Consider the following 15,137-nt stretch of genomic DNA (forward strand, 5'->3'; position numbering starts at 1 on the left):
GAGGTTGGTACAATTGCTCTTACATGAAGATGCTGTAAAAAAAAAAGCACAGCTTTTTCAGCCTCTAACTTTTTTGGATATTAAATTTACTCTGCTGTATTACACATATTCTGCCCTTCTGTGCAGTTGTTGGGTTTGCACCAGAAAAATAAGTTAGTGGAGCTCTCACTCAGATCATCCAAGGACCTTTATTCCATACTTTGTTCCTTACAGTTGAGTGGCATTTTTATTTTAAAGAAATCCAAGTGACCAGATACTATTTTGGTAATATCTTATTCTTTATTATCCTATTTTTTCCTTTTCTGTATTTTCTTTGTTGAAACAGTTTGTAGGTCTGGTCTTCCTTGCCTCCAGAGAGGAAGGGACAGGATAAAATTGGGAATCCTAGCTTTTGTTTTCCAAATCCTAAACCCTGGAGAGAGGAGGAAATTTGTGACCCCAAGAAAAGTGATCTTAATAAGCGTGGCAAGTAAAGGATTTCCCAAGACAAGGAATTTTCCCCAAGGCCCAGGGCTATAGGGAAAGGGATCTGATGCCTCATGCCCTGCTTCCTGGTAGTGCTACCAGAGAGGCAGTAAGACCTCTGAAAATCTTGGGTCCCAAGAACAAAAGGGACTAAGGCCTGACCTCCTCCAGAAAGACCATGGAGATCAAAGCTACACGGGTCCTCAAACCTCAAACCTCATACATACACCCAATGCATCTGTGTTCTTGGTGGGTAACAAGAGTGTGAGGTTTGGAGTGGTGTAATCGGGGGAGTAGTGGGGTTGGTGCAAAACTCTAGTGCGTGCCCTGCCCAAAGGCAATCTAATCCCACGGTTAAAACTACCATGAGGGTAGAAGAAACAGATCTATTGTACTTGACAAATTGTGGCCCAAATTTTGGCCACATTGAATGGAACAATGACTGTCTTAGTAGTAGTACCTAGTGTGGGCAGATGGTTAATATTCCGGGGACCTCCAGTGTCTTGGTGCTTCATAAATCCCCAAACACTGTTGTTAATTCTGAACGGAACAGGAGGAAGGAAACTTTGCAATGACCAGGTGAGGCACTCCCAGATGTAGGAGAAAGAAGCTTCAAATAGAGACTAAACAGTTCTAGAAATTTTCTAAAGTTTCTTATACATCTGATTTATGGGCTGTTTACTCCTATCATCAGAGAGGTGTCTGAGATAGGTTTGGCTTCACCAGCCTCTCTCTTTATTGGCTCTTCCTCCTCATTCTTTAAACTTTTACACAGAGTTCCTTTATTAAAAAAAAAAAAAGAGAGAGAGAGAGTGGGGCACCTGGGTGGCTCAGTCAGTTGAGTGTCCAGCTCTTGATTTCATCTTAGGTCGTGATCTCACAGTCCTGAGATTGAGTCCTGTGTCAGGCTCCATGCTAGGTGTGGAGCCTGCTTAAGATCCTCTCTCTCCCTTTCTCTCTCTCTTTCTCTCTCTCTGTCTCTGCCTCTCTCTGAAAGAAAGAAAGAAAGAAAGAAAGAAAGAAAGAAAGAAAGAAAAACAAAGAGCAAAAAACAAAACTGTTGCTCAATCTCAGGTCTCCCTGCAGCCACCTCTCTATCTCTACCTCTCCTTTCAAAATCAAGCATTTTGAAAATGTGGTGTCTACTTCTCTCCCCACTTCCTCACCTCTCTGTCATTCCTCAGCCCACAAGGATGTGGTGCCTGTCTCTGGTGTACATCCCGTGCCTTTTCAAAGAAACTGCTCCTTCTTGACAAATCCGATGGCAAGTTTTGAGTCCTCATCTCCATCCCAGTGGTATCTTTTTTTTATGTAATGTTTATTTATTTATTTTGAAAGGGGGGGGGAGAGAGAGAGAGAGAGAGAGAGAGAGAGAGAAGGGGAGGGACAGTAAGGGAGAGAGAAAATCCCAAGCAGGCTCCACACCCAGTGTGAAGTCCAATGCAGGGCTCAGTCCCACGACTGTGAGATCATGATCTGAGCCAAAATCAAGAATTGGACGCTCAACCTACTGAGCCACCGGGTGCCCCCATCCAGTGGTATCTTTGACACTGCTGACCCTTACTTGTCCTCTCACCTGTCTGGGTGCTCCTTTGAAATCTTCTCTCTGTCTGGCCTATATACATCTGTGTTCTTCGAGGTTTTGCCTAGAGCCTCTTCTCTCACTCTTCATTCTTTCTGTGGCTAAAATATCTAATCTTGTACCTTCAATTGCCATCTTAAATTTTTTTTTTAATTTGGGTATAGTTGACACATGACGTTACATTAGTTTCAGGTGTACAATTTAGTGATTCAGCATCTCTATATCTTATACTGTGCTCACCTCAAGTGTAGTTACCATCTGTCACCAAACAACACTAATACAGTATCATTGACTATATTCCCTATGCTGTACCTTTTATTTCTGTGACTTATTTATGCCATAACTGGAAACCTATATCTCCCACTCTGCTTATCCATTCTGCCCATCTCCCCACACTCCTCCTCTCTGGCTACCACCAGTTTGTTTTCTGTATTTATAGGTCTGATTCTGCTTTTTTACTTTTTAGATTCCACATATAACTGGACCGCTTACTAACACCATACACAAAAATAAACTCAAAATAGATTAAAGACCTAAATGTGAGACCTGAAACCATAATACTACTAGAAGAATACAGGCAGTAATTTCTTTGACATCAACCATAGCAATATTCTTCTAGATATGTCTCCTATGGCAAGAGAAACAAAAGTAAAAATAAGCTATTAGGACTATGTCAAAATAAAAAGCTTTTGCACAGCGAAGGAAACTATCAACAAAACAAAAAGGTAACCAAATTAATGGATAAGATATTTTCAAATGACTTACCAATAAGGGGTTAATATCCAAAGTATGCAAAGAGTTTATACAACTGAACACCAAAAAGCCCCAAACGATTCAGTTAAAAAATGGGCAGAGGACCTGAAAATAGACATTTTTCCAAAGATGTACAGATGGCCCACAGACATATGAAAAGATGCTTGACATCACTGATAATCAAGGGAATGCATATCAAAACCATGATGAGATATCACCTTGCACCTGTCAGAATGGCTAAAATCAAAATGACAAGAAATGACAAGTGTTGGCAAGGATGTGGAGAAAAAGCAACCTTTGTGCACTGTTGGTAGGAATGTAAATTGGTACAGCCATTGTGGAAAACAGCATGAAAGGTCCTCAAAAAATTAAAAATAGAAATAGCATATGATTCAATAATTCTACTACTGGGTATTTATCTAAAAAAATGAAAATATTAATTCAGAAAGATAATATGCACCCCTGTTTATTGCAGCATTATTTACAATAGCCAAGGTGTGGAAGCAATCCAAGTGTCCATAGATAGACAAATGGATAAAGAAGATATGATACACACACACACACACACACACAATGGAATATTATGCAGTCATGTAAGGATGAGATCTTGCCATTTGTGATAACATGATGGACCTAGAGGGTATAATGCTAAGTGAAATAAGTCAGACAGAGAAAGATCTCCTTTCAATTACCATATTTAAAAAAATCTAATAGTGCAATTGGATCGTATCTTACCTTTCCAGTTCCTCAACTCACCTATCCAATCTCCAAGTCTTTTTAAGTCTTCACATCAGTATATTTTAAATTGTTGCCATTGCCCAAAACTAGCCTCAGAGTCTTGTCATCTCTTACTAAGATTTTTGGGGCAAACTGGCTGGGCTTAGTGCCTCTCATCTTGGTCCTCTCTAATCAATGTCACAGCCAGAGAAAGCTTTTTAAACTAGAGGCCAACAAACTTTCTGTAAGGGTCCAGATACTAATTATTTTAGGATTCTCGATTCCTATGGTCTCTGTTGCAACTATTCAAATCTATCACTGTAGCATGAAATCAGCCATAGATAATATGTAAATAAATGGGCATGGATGTGAGTCAATAAAACTCGTTATAAAACAGGCCGTGGACCAGATTTGACCTATGAACCATAAATCGCTGATCCCTGTTTTGAAACATAAACTTAAACACATTCTTCCCATTGCCTTTAGGATATGTTACAAAATCTTGTAAACGACTTACCAGCCCAGCCAGACCTCTTATCATCCACCTCCATTGTCAACTCAGCTCCAACGCTGTCGAAAGACTTACATTACTACTTTGTCTTTTGATCGGCAGCTGACTATGTAGGTCTATTTGGGGCCGATTAAACAACACAAGTTTAAGACACATGAAGTGATGTCGGTCTGAGTTATAACTCTATCCCGACTGAAACTGTGATCTTAGGCAAGCCTCATCTTCTTGATTTATGAAAATAAATGGGCATAATTATATTATCTGGGAATAATAATATTATCTATCTCTTACATATTTCAGCTGCTTAAAAATAAATGGCATAGTGAAGATGAAAAACATTCACAAACTGTAAGGTGTTATGTAAATGTCCATGCTGCCTAACTAGGCTTGGCCAGTCCCCCTCTCCCCTTTCTTTTAAGACTATTCTGGCTAACACTCTCCCTGCTTTTTCTGTCTACATCTATCTGCTTTAGGACAGTGTAGGTCAGCCGCAGCTCAGTGGAGCCCTGGAGGATTAGGCTGACTCTGTCCTCCCCAGATCAACCCATTTTGCTAAAGCAGCCCACTCCCACTGCCCTTCCCAGCCCCAAATCTGGTGATAGAAGCCCTGTCCCTAACCCCAGCTCCGTTTCTGGAGCAATCTTTCATTCCCATGAGGCCTAATTAGAAATGATGTGTGTGTGTGTGTGTGTGTGTGTGTGTGTGTGTGTGTGTATTGGGAGAGGGGGTGATAGACAAGGGAAGAATCAGCCTACTCACTACATCTGGCCCTCCCTTGTTCCCTTACAATTCCAGGGGGGGACAGTGCATTTCCAAATGGAGGAACTATAGACTGAGCAGATTTAGTATGGAAAGCAAGTCAAACAAGTGCATATTTATGGATCATATTGTCCCTTTGTGAGCCTGGGGATTTTTCTCGCCTATTTGCAGCACCATATAGTCCATACTTAAATATCAAAAGGGACCTTTTATTTTTATATTTTCTTTTTTTAAAAAAGCCTGCTATAATATCTTCTAACTTTGACTGTCTTCTTATTTAAAGATTCTCTGACTCATTCAGGCTTCTTAACTAACCTATTGAAATTTTCTGACAGGCATCAAAAGCACAGGGAGCTAATCTTCCATTTTCTTTAAAGTTTTGGAGAAATAGCAGCCCTCACATCTGGGCACTAGAATCAATTACACAGAAGAACACCATAAAGAAATAGCAAAAGAACAGAGCATAGTTGTTTTATATTTGCTGCCTTGAACTAGAGGAAATTACCTTTTCATGACAGACTACTAGAGAATGTACTTTATTTCATAGAATATAAATCACTTTTTGGATTAAAAATTACTAAGAGCATCATGACAGGCTATAAGTAAATTCATTTACTGGGAGCGGTGCTTCTTACAAAGAATCTTTTATGTATGTATATATAAAAACTGCATCGTGTAGCATTTTTCATAAAGGAGGAAGTTATGCCGGAGTTTTTATAATTGATTTTTATTTCTAATATGATTAGAAATCCATTGTCTTAGTCATTCTTTTTCCTGTTTTAAGAAATTCTATATTGATGTGATTAGAAATTCTACAAAATTCTATACTCTAATGTGATTAGAAATCCATTGTCTTAGTCATTCTTTTTTCCTGTTTTGAGAAATTCTATATTCCTTCTATATTCCTTTAAATTCTATATTCCTATATTCTATAGTGAATTAATGAACTATACAAATGTTTCTAGACCCTGCATTGTGACAACTACTGTATATATCCCAAATACTATGTTAAATATTAAACTATAAAACAGGGGACTACCCAATCTATTATTAAATTTCCTGAGTACCTTGGGAAAAAAGTTATGATTCCTTTAAGTTTCTGAATGGATGGAAAGAGACTTCATCATTAAGCAGATAGAACAATTGTGAACATATACACACCTGACAACAGGGCCCTAAAATCTATGAGGCAAAAATGGACAGAATCCAAGGGAGAAACTTGAATTCAAGGGAGAAACTATTGTAGGGAGAACTACAATAATAGTTGACTCCTTCCATACCCTACTTTCTATAATGAACAGAACAACTAAACAGAAGATCAGTGAGGACACTGAGGCCTTGAACACCACCATAAATACACTAGACCTGACAGACATATATATAACACTCCACCCCAAACCAGCAGAATCCACATTTTTCTCAAGTGCACATGGACTGTTCTCCAGAATAGACCATATGTTAGAATACAAATGCAGTTATTCACCCAAATGTTTGAAATCACCCAACGTGTCTTTTCTGACCACAGTGGGATTAAACTAGAAATCAGTCACAAAGAAAACAAGAAAATTCACGAATTTGAGGAAATTAGCCAGCACACTCTTAAACAACACAGTTGAACCTGTAATAGGTATTATTATTATTTTTTTCTTCTCAATTCCAGTTAGAAAGCAAACTGGAGACTGACTCTAATGGGCCAGATGGAGAGTAGGTGCTTCCTTTCTATAGTCAGCTGGGGCCAATGTACTGGGTTGGGGTAAGAGTATCGCCTAACATGCTAGAGGTGCCCAATGGGGTCTGTGTGATTTCCTAGGAGCAGAAGGGGACCTGGTCAGATAACATTATAGGTCCACCACATTGGATAGTGGTTCATATAAAGTCAAAAGAATTCTAAGGAGATTAATATTTAAGATACACACAAAGGAGACTGGTAAGATAAAGGTCATCTATTGCTCTGCTGGGGGAGGGGAAGCTTCGGGCTCCTTTCCCAGGTAACTTGAGCCTCTGCATCTCGAAGTAGCAACGGCCAGCGAATCTGCGTGGGTACCCTGGCTTTCTGAACCACAGACAATGGAAGTATATCCAAATGTATCATTACAACAACTTCACTTGAGCTAAACATTGAAAGCTGAAGTACAGAGGAATCTGGTTGAAGAAGCTAGGAAAGATATAAGGAACGAGGTGTGACAGAGATAAATGCCAGAGGTTGGGCTGTTGACCACAAAAGTATATGTGCACATTTCTAAAAGCATATGGGAAGGGTAGGCTGGATCCGAGAGCAAGACCTGGTGATTTTAAGAATATATTTTCTGGGGCCCCTGGGTGGCGCAGTTGGTTGAGCATCGGACTGCAGCTCAGCTCTCGATTTCGTGGTTTGTGAGTTGGAGATCCACATCTGGCTTGCTGCTGTCAACTTGTCAGTGCAGAACCGGCTTTGGATCCTCTCTCCTCCTCTCCCTGCCCCTCCCCCGCTTGCGCGTTCCCAAAAAGAAACAAATATGTTTTTAAAAGAATGTATTTTCTGATTCTTATGTTTTAAATTTGTGTTTCCTTCCTTCTCTATCTCTAGAGATGGAGTGGAAAGGACTTCTGCATTCTAGGATTAAAGCTTTATGGTGCCATTGTCACTTAGGGGGCAAGGCGGTGTGGCAGACCCTTTTCTCACTTCACATAATCTTCCTGAGTGTTGTCACAGTGTCCCTCATTTAAATGTGCTCCTTTATTTACCTGGCTGTAGCAGAGTGGCAGCTCAGAGCACCGACAGGTTATGGCTGGTTTTCAAGACAGAATTTTTGTGTGTGTGGAAACTGCTGAGCTGATCTCTGTCGCTGATAATTAACAGACTCTTCATCCTTCCTCGGGAAGAATTTCCTTTTCTTTCTTGCCCCTGGCGGTGACCATACTTCTCTTCAGCTTAGTTAAATCTCCAGGGGAGAAAGAATAAGAATAGCTCTCAGCAAATTTATGGCAAGAGGCAATTCTTTTGTAAGGAGTTTAAATTAGGAAATATATTGACTTTAAATAATGTTTGTCCCATTTTGAAAACTTAGTGAAATGTCTTCAAATATTTTAAGTTCATTTAAATTCATTTGGTACATAAACTATGTGGACCTTACTAAAAGAATCCTTCCTAAGTGTTCTAAAATATAAAAATTAAACTTATAATATTAAAGAAACTTGGGTTTTCTTAAAGGTATTCACACTGTACATAAAATTAATATTTCAGTTTGAAATCACAAGGAAGGACTCAATTATACATTTTAAACTGCAATCACAAGGCTGATCTGTTACTCTATTTGGCCAAATTCTTATAAACATCACAAGTACAAAAATATAAAAAATGCATAGGTTTATTAACACAAATATTCATACTGTAGTTTTGATTACTTATGCATTTCTATAGCCAATCCTAAATCTTTACAGATTTGAAAAATGCTTAACTATCAAGGAAATAATTATGCCACTGCAATACATTTTGAAGGATATTTTCTCTGCCAGCTGAAAGTCCCGAGAGTGGAAGATTTAGATTGGAACATTGATTGGAATCTTATTGATAATATTGATGGGACATGTTTTGACCTATTATATTATCGTTTTCGAATAGGGTGGTCTGGTGACTCTCAAGGTCCATATTCTTGTACTTAGGCTATATGGCACCCAATTCTTATATCTGCTCGCAGAGTAGGAGATTCTTATTCAGCAGCTACATAAATGACTCTCTTATGTTCTTTTTGTTCTTGCAGGTGGTGCTGGAAGAGGTGTCTTGTTCCAGCTACATATTTCTATATAATAAACTACTCTAAAACTTAGTGCTTAAGAAAACCCCATCTCATTATATCTCAAAATTTTGTGGGTCAGGAATTTGGGCAGGAATCAGCTGGTTCATTCTTGGGTTATACCAAGTGACCCTCGTTAATACCATGTGAAACAGAAGGATCATCCGACTGAACCCTGTAGTATTCCTGACCCACAAAACTATGAAATAGAATTAAATGGTCCAAAGGTTCAAGGTGGTTTCATTCATGTGTCTCATACTTTGGGGGAATGGCTGGAAGGCTGGGCTTAGCTCAGACTGTCAATTGGAATGCCTATATGTGCCCTCTCTAGCAATGTACCTTTAGGGTAGTCAGACTTCTTACATGGGCACTCTAGGGCACTAAGTACAAGTGTTCCCATAAGCCAGGTGGAAACTGTGTGACCTTGGTGATCTAACCTTGTAAGTCACATAGGATTCACTGCCACTAGACATGATTGGTTGACAAGTCATAAGCACCATCCATATTCAAGAGGAGGGCAGGGGACATAGTCCCTCCTTTCTATGACAAAAGTGTGAACAAATATGTGACCACGTTTTAAAACTGCCACGAATCCCTTAAAATATTTAAAGATCTTTTGCATTTGCATCAAAAGATCTTTGAATTTGCTGTGCATTCTCAAATACTTCTTGTATTTTGTAAGCATTTAGTTTATTAAAACAGCATCTGATTAAATTCTAGATATATTGCATGGCAGTGTCTGAATCTGGTCATGACTTTGAGAGGTCATTCTATTTGGGAAAATGCCCTTGAAAGATCATTCTACTTGATGGAATAATTTATAAGAGAATTACTTTATTTTATTCACTGAGGAGCTACACTTGCTATCTCTTGAAATGAACTCAGAGTGTGAAATGTCCTGGTTTTACATTAATGATTTCTTGAATTTTCTTAAATGATAAATGTGTTATAAAAAATATTTTATGTTCATATATACTCAATTCAACAAATACAAAATGAGTATCTTTTGTAAGTGAGGTGCATATTCAAGGAAGGTGGATTTTATCAGGTGTTGATGGTTAGGAACTCATTCAAGATAAATGGAACAAGATGAACAATTGAGTTAAAAAATCACCCAACATGCTTGAGGTTGGGTATGCTAAGAAAAGATGTAAGCAGGTCTTCAACCTGCTTCAGTCTGGTTTGGGGTCCAAGTTCCTTTTGTGTCTTATTCTATCTGGTTAACTCCTATAGAGATCTTAATCTTGATTCTACTCTTTGGGTGATTATGTCCATTGCCCCTCATTGAAACAAGAATTGGTAGATGTCAGATAAGTATTTTTTGACTGAATAAATGAATGACCAATTTTCAAAGAATTTGAATCTAATAAATCAGTTTGTCACGTTAAAATTATCCAAACTAGTGCAGCCACTCTGGAGAATACTGAGGAGGTTCCTCAAAAACCTAAAAATAGAACTACCTTATGATCCAGAAGTTGCAATACTAGGTATTTATCCAAAGGACACAAAACACAGATTTGAAGGGGTACATGTGTCCCGATGTTTATAGCAGCATTATTAACAATAGCTGAACTATGCAGAGAGCCAAAATGTCCATTGATTGATGCATGGATAAAGAAGACATTCCAATATATATAATATATATAATGGAATATTGCTTGGCCATCAAAAAGAATGAAATCTTGCCATTTGTAACGATATGGATGGAGCTAGAATGTATTATGTTAAATGAAGTCAATCACAGAAAGACAAATACCTTGTGATTTCACTCATATGTGGAATTTGAGAAAAAAATAGATGAACAAATGGGAAAGGGGGAAAAGAAGAGAGAGAGAAACAAACCACAAGAGACTCTTAATGACAGAGAATAAACTGAGGGTTGATGGAGGTAGGTGGGTGGGGTATAGGCTAGATGGGTGATGGGTATTAAGGAGGGCACTTGTTGTGATGAGCACTGGTTGTATGTAAGTGATGAATCACTGAATTCTACTCCTGAAACCAATATTGCACTGCATCCTAACTAAAATTAAAGTTTAAAAAATGTATACTGCTCACGATTTAATTTTTCAGGAATCAGAGGGATTTTAGGTCCTCTAATAGTGCCTGGGGGTCATTATTATAAATAATCAGTTATCATTGTTTTCCCTAATTGACTTATCTTGCTTTTCTGAATATTTTGATTCCAGATAAAAAGACAAGTACTATAATTCTCTCCCACTGGGTTTTCTGTCTAAATAAGATGGTAGAAAATCAGGACTCCAAGAATTCAGAGTAAATCACCCTCCCCTAAGTTCAGCTGGTTTTGATCTCACTCAGCTGTGTCCTATGATGTGCATCTGGAGAGAGATTTGCTTGATCTGCCAGGGATTTATATAAAGTTGCAAGATTGCCCTACCTCTTACAACTCACCGGTTGGTTCTACCTCCACATAATCTCCTCTTTCCCCTCCAGATACAGAGTTCTCTCCGCTTTGTCTTGTGGAGCTGTCGAAAATAACCTATTTCCATTAAGGGGACCCAAGAGGAAAAGCTATTCCCATGATTTAGAGTGATGATTTCAACTCTCAAATGCCCTCTAAATATAGTCTGCTTGCTTGAAAAAAGGTGTTTACAACGGGATCAGATGTGGCAGGCTTCTTGCTTTCAAGAGTCCAGAAGGAGCGCTGAACAGAGAGGAGGAATAAATGTGAAACGAGCTTCACAGTCGTGTACCTTGGCAGGAGGAGCAGTGTCTCAGTTGGAAACAATTCAGGGCGAGCAGCATGGGCGGATGGGTATGTTTTCTCCTTATGCTATTGCAGATAAGTGACTGGAGTGTCAGTGTTCACTATCGTTTAAAAACAAGAAAGGGTTCCTGGTAGGAGGGCCTCTAGCTATTTTTGATTTATTACCTAATTTTCAGACACTAGAAATTAACAACGGGAAGAAATGAAGGTGGGCAGAGCAGAGCAGTAGCTCTACAATGATGATTCATTCATATGCATAAATAACATCATTTTTAGCATGAAGACAAACCAGGTGTGGCTATTTGAGAAAAACCACAGTGTCTGCTGTCTTCTATTTCCTAGAATTTCATCGTTGTACGTTGTACAGACACCTGATCGTGAGCATTTTTCCAAACTGGTTCATGAGATTTTAGAAAGCAGTCTTTGGGGGGAATGAAATCCCTTTTTTCCTCTCCTTGAAAAATAATGTTTGACAGAGGAGGATTGCCGATCTAGGGTGCCTACAACTGTAATATATATATTACGTATTTTCATGTCCAAAATATTTAATCCTGATCTTGCCTCCTTTCCCATGGAATATGAATTTGTCTGATTCGGCTAACTTTCGATGTGGTTTTTACTCAGGTAATATAGTAATAAAATTTTTAATTTATTTTATGATGCTGCATTCGTTAATATTGCTGATATCGGTGATCACAGTCTTCTGATTTCAGTGGAAATGGATTTAGTATGTTTTTATTTAAACTGTTGTTACCTTTGCTTTTGGATAGTACATTCCTAGTACTTCCTCCATCCCGGATACATGTCCACACCGGGTCATGGTGGTAGAGCGTACTTCCTGCCCTTGGACTTGGCTATGTGGCCTGCTTTGGCCATTGGAATATTAACTTACATGACTCACAAAGTCTTTGGAAGTGTTCCTTCGATCTTCCCCAGGTAGCTAGTACTGCCTCGTAAAGGTCTGAGTATAAAGACACTTGTAACAAAAATAAAGTGGATCCAAAAACCTGGAGCTGGGCTTGGCATCACCGAGCCTCGACTAGATCAGCCAAACCACTGCAATGTGCAGACCCGTGAGGGTGAAAATAAACGTTCATTGTTGAAAGCCCACTGAAGTTCGGAGTCTATTATGTAGCGAATATTGACTAATATAGACAGTGGCACTAGAAATGGGTTGTTGCCTTTACAAAAATCTATTATATGTGGTATCGTTTACGGGCCTAGGGGCCAGGTTGTATGAAAACCAATAAAGGAAGTTAGAAAACTTATGATCTGTCTTATGTACTGGTGAAGCATTTGGCCAAACTGTCATCTGCTATGCCCTAAAAGGCAGAAAATGGCCTAATGAACGTGTGGGATTAGAAAGGTATTTGAAGCAGAATGTTGATAGCATGAGCATGCTGTTGTAAGAAAGAAATGGCCTCAGGGGGGTAAAACTGGCTAATTTACAAGCATAATTGAAAGGAAACGAAGTCCAAATAATGCAGGTTGGGTAATGGAATTTTTCTCACTGAATCATAGCTATAGCCATTGGGACACAGGACAAAGACAAATCAAAGATGGAACTTACAGTGTTCTTTTTTAAGACCTGAAAAAAATAGTGTTAAAAGATCCTTATAGAAAGGTAACTTTTGCTCTCTTTTGGTTTAATTTACTCTTCCTTTTCTAGGTTCTGAGGATGGAAGTCTACATGATTAGTATTAATGCTTTTCCTCCCTAATTTATATATATTTATGACTATAAATTTCCCTTTAAGCACTGTTTTAGCTGCATCTCAAAAACTTTGCTATGATATATTTTCATTATTATTCAGTCAAAAACATTTTCTAAATGTCATTATTATTTTGTTTTTGACCCTCAACTTATTTACAAAGGTGTTATTTATTAGCTAAACAATGAGTGTTTGGAGATTTTCTTGCTTTCTTTTTCTTACTCATTTATAGGTTTATCGTGGTCAGAAAACATACTTTAAAATTTTTAATTTCTCTTTATGACCCTATCCATGGTCTGCATTGGTATATGTACCTTATGAGCTTGAAAACAATGTATATTCTGCAGCTCTTTGTTGCAGTGTTCTATAACATCAGTTAAGTTAACTTGTTTAATATTGTTGAAAACTGCTATATTCCAGCTGATTTTTGCTTACCTGTTCTATTAGTTACTGAAAGATAGATGCTAAAAACTCTGATGCCTGGATCTGTCCATTTCTTCTTTATTCCTTTTTTTTTATTGCTTCATTTCTTTTGAAACAGCATTATTAGATGCATACACAATTAGAATTGTTATGTGTTTCTAATAATTTGACCCATTTATGATTTTGAAATATGCCACTTAATCTCTGGTAATGGCCTTTTTCTTTAAGTCTGTTTTATCTGACATTAATATAACCCCACTAGCTTCCTAATGATTGGTATTTGGATGATACAACTTTTTCAACCTTCTTCTTTTATCCTACCTGTGTCCTTATATTTAGTGTGTGACTCTTTGTCCAAATATTGGTTTCTAAATCTTTTCCTCACTAAAAGGAAGCAAATATCCTTAGAGAATGATCAGGTTCATGGCTGGACAGAGAAGTCCAAAAAAAGTGAGCCTGGAGTATTTTGTTTTGCCACAAATCAAGGAAGCAGTTAAAATAAAATTGGGACATGTCAACGATATTTGCATATTCCCACTCATGTAAACTTGCACTTTCATCACTTAATTCCTTTCAATATTGTTTGCAGTAGTAAATTATTGGAAATAATTTGTACATCTATGTATAGGGGACTAGTTAAATGATGGGGTGTCTGTATGATGGAATACACTGGAAATATAAAAAATGAGAAAGGTCTTTATAGAAGACTTAAAATGACATACAAAACATGTAGTTTTTCTGAAAAAAATAGGTACAAAGCAGTGTGTATAATGTGCTGCCATTTATATAAGAAGGAGACAATACTATGTTTTGGTGTTTATATGCATTTATGTTACATAAATGCAATATATGCATTTGCTCAACTGTTTGTAAGCTATCTCTAGGAGGATAAACAAATAATTGATGACATTTTTGCCTTCAGGGAGGGAAACCCGATATCTACAGCAGGAGTCAGAGGAGATTTGTACTTTTTGAATATTTTGAAAAATAAACAAGGACAAATTTTAAAAACTCAAGTAGCCAAACAAATATATATTTATATATACACAGATATAGTTGTTAAAACAATTTCTGTTGGTCATTTTTAAAAATTGTTTTAAAGAATTTATTTTAAGGACACTTGCACTGTTGGTCGCAATGCAAACCAATGCAATCACTGTGGCAAACAGTGTGGAGTTTCCTCAAAAAGTTAAAAATAGAATTACCATATGATCCAGTTCCAATTCCACTACTGGGTATTTACCCGGAGAAAATGAAAACAATAATTTGAAAAGATATATACATCCCTATGTTTATTGCAGCATTATTTACAATAGCCAAGATGTAGAAGTAACTCGTGTCCATTCTTAGATAAATAGATAAAGAAGATGTGCTATGTATACACCACATTCATATATACAAAATGGAATATTACTCAGCCATGAAAAAGAATGAAATATTGCCATTTGTAACAACATGGATGGACCTATAATACTAAGCAAAATAAGTCAGTCCAAGAAAGACAAATGCCATATGATTTCACTCATATGTAGAATTTAAGAAACAAAACAAACAAAGAAAAAGAGAAAAAAACACTCTTAAATACAGAGAACAAACTGGTGATTGCCAGAAGGGAAGAGGGTGGGAGGATGGGTAAAATAAATAGGATTAAGAGTACACTTATCTTGGGGCGCCTGGGTGGCTCAGTCGGTTAAGCATCTGACTTCGGCTCAGGTCAT

The sequence above is a fragment of the Panthera uncia genome (genome assembly GCF_023721935.1).
Source record: "Panthera uncia isolate 11264 chromosome B2 unlocalized genomic scaffold, Puncia_PCG_1.0 HiC_scaffold_24, whole genome shotgun sequence".
Taxonomy (NCBI): Eukaryota; Metazoa; Chordata; class Mammalia; order Carnivora; family Felidae; genus Panthera; species Panthera uncia.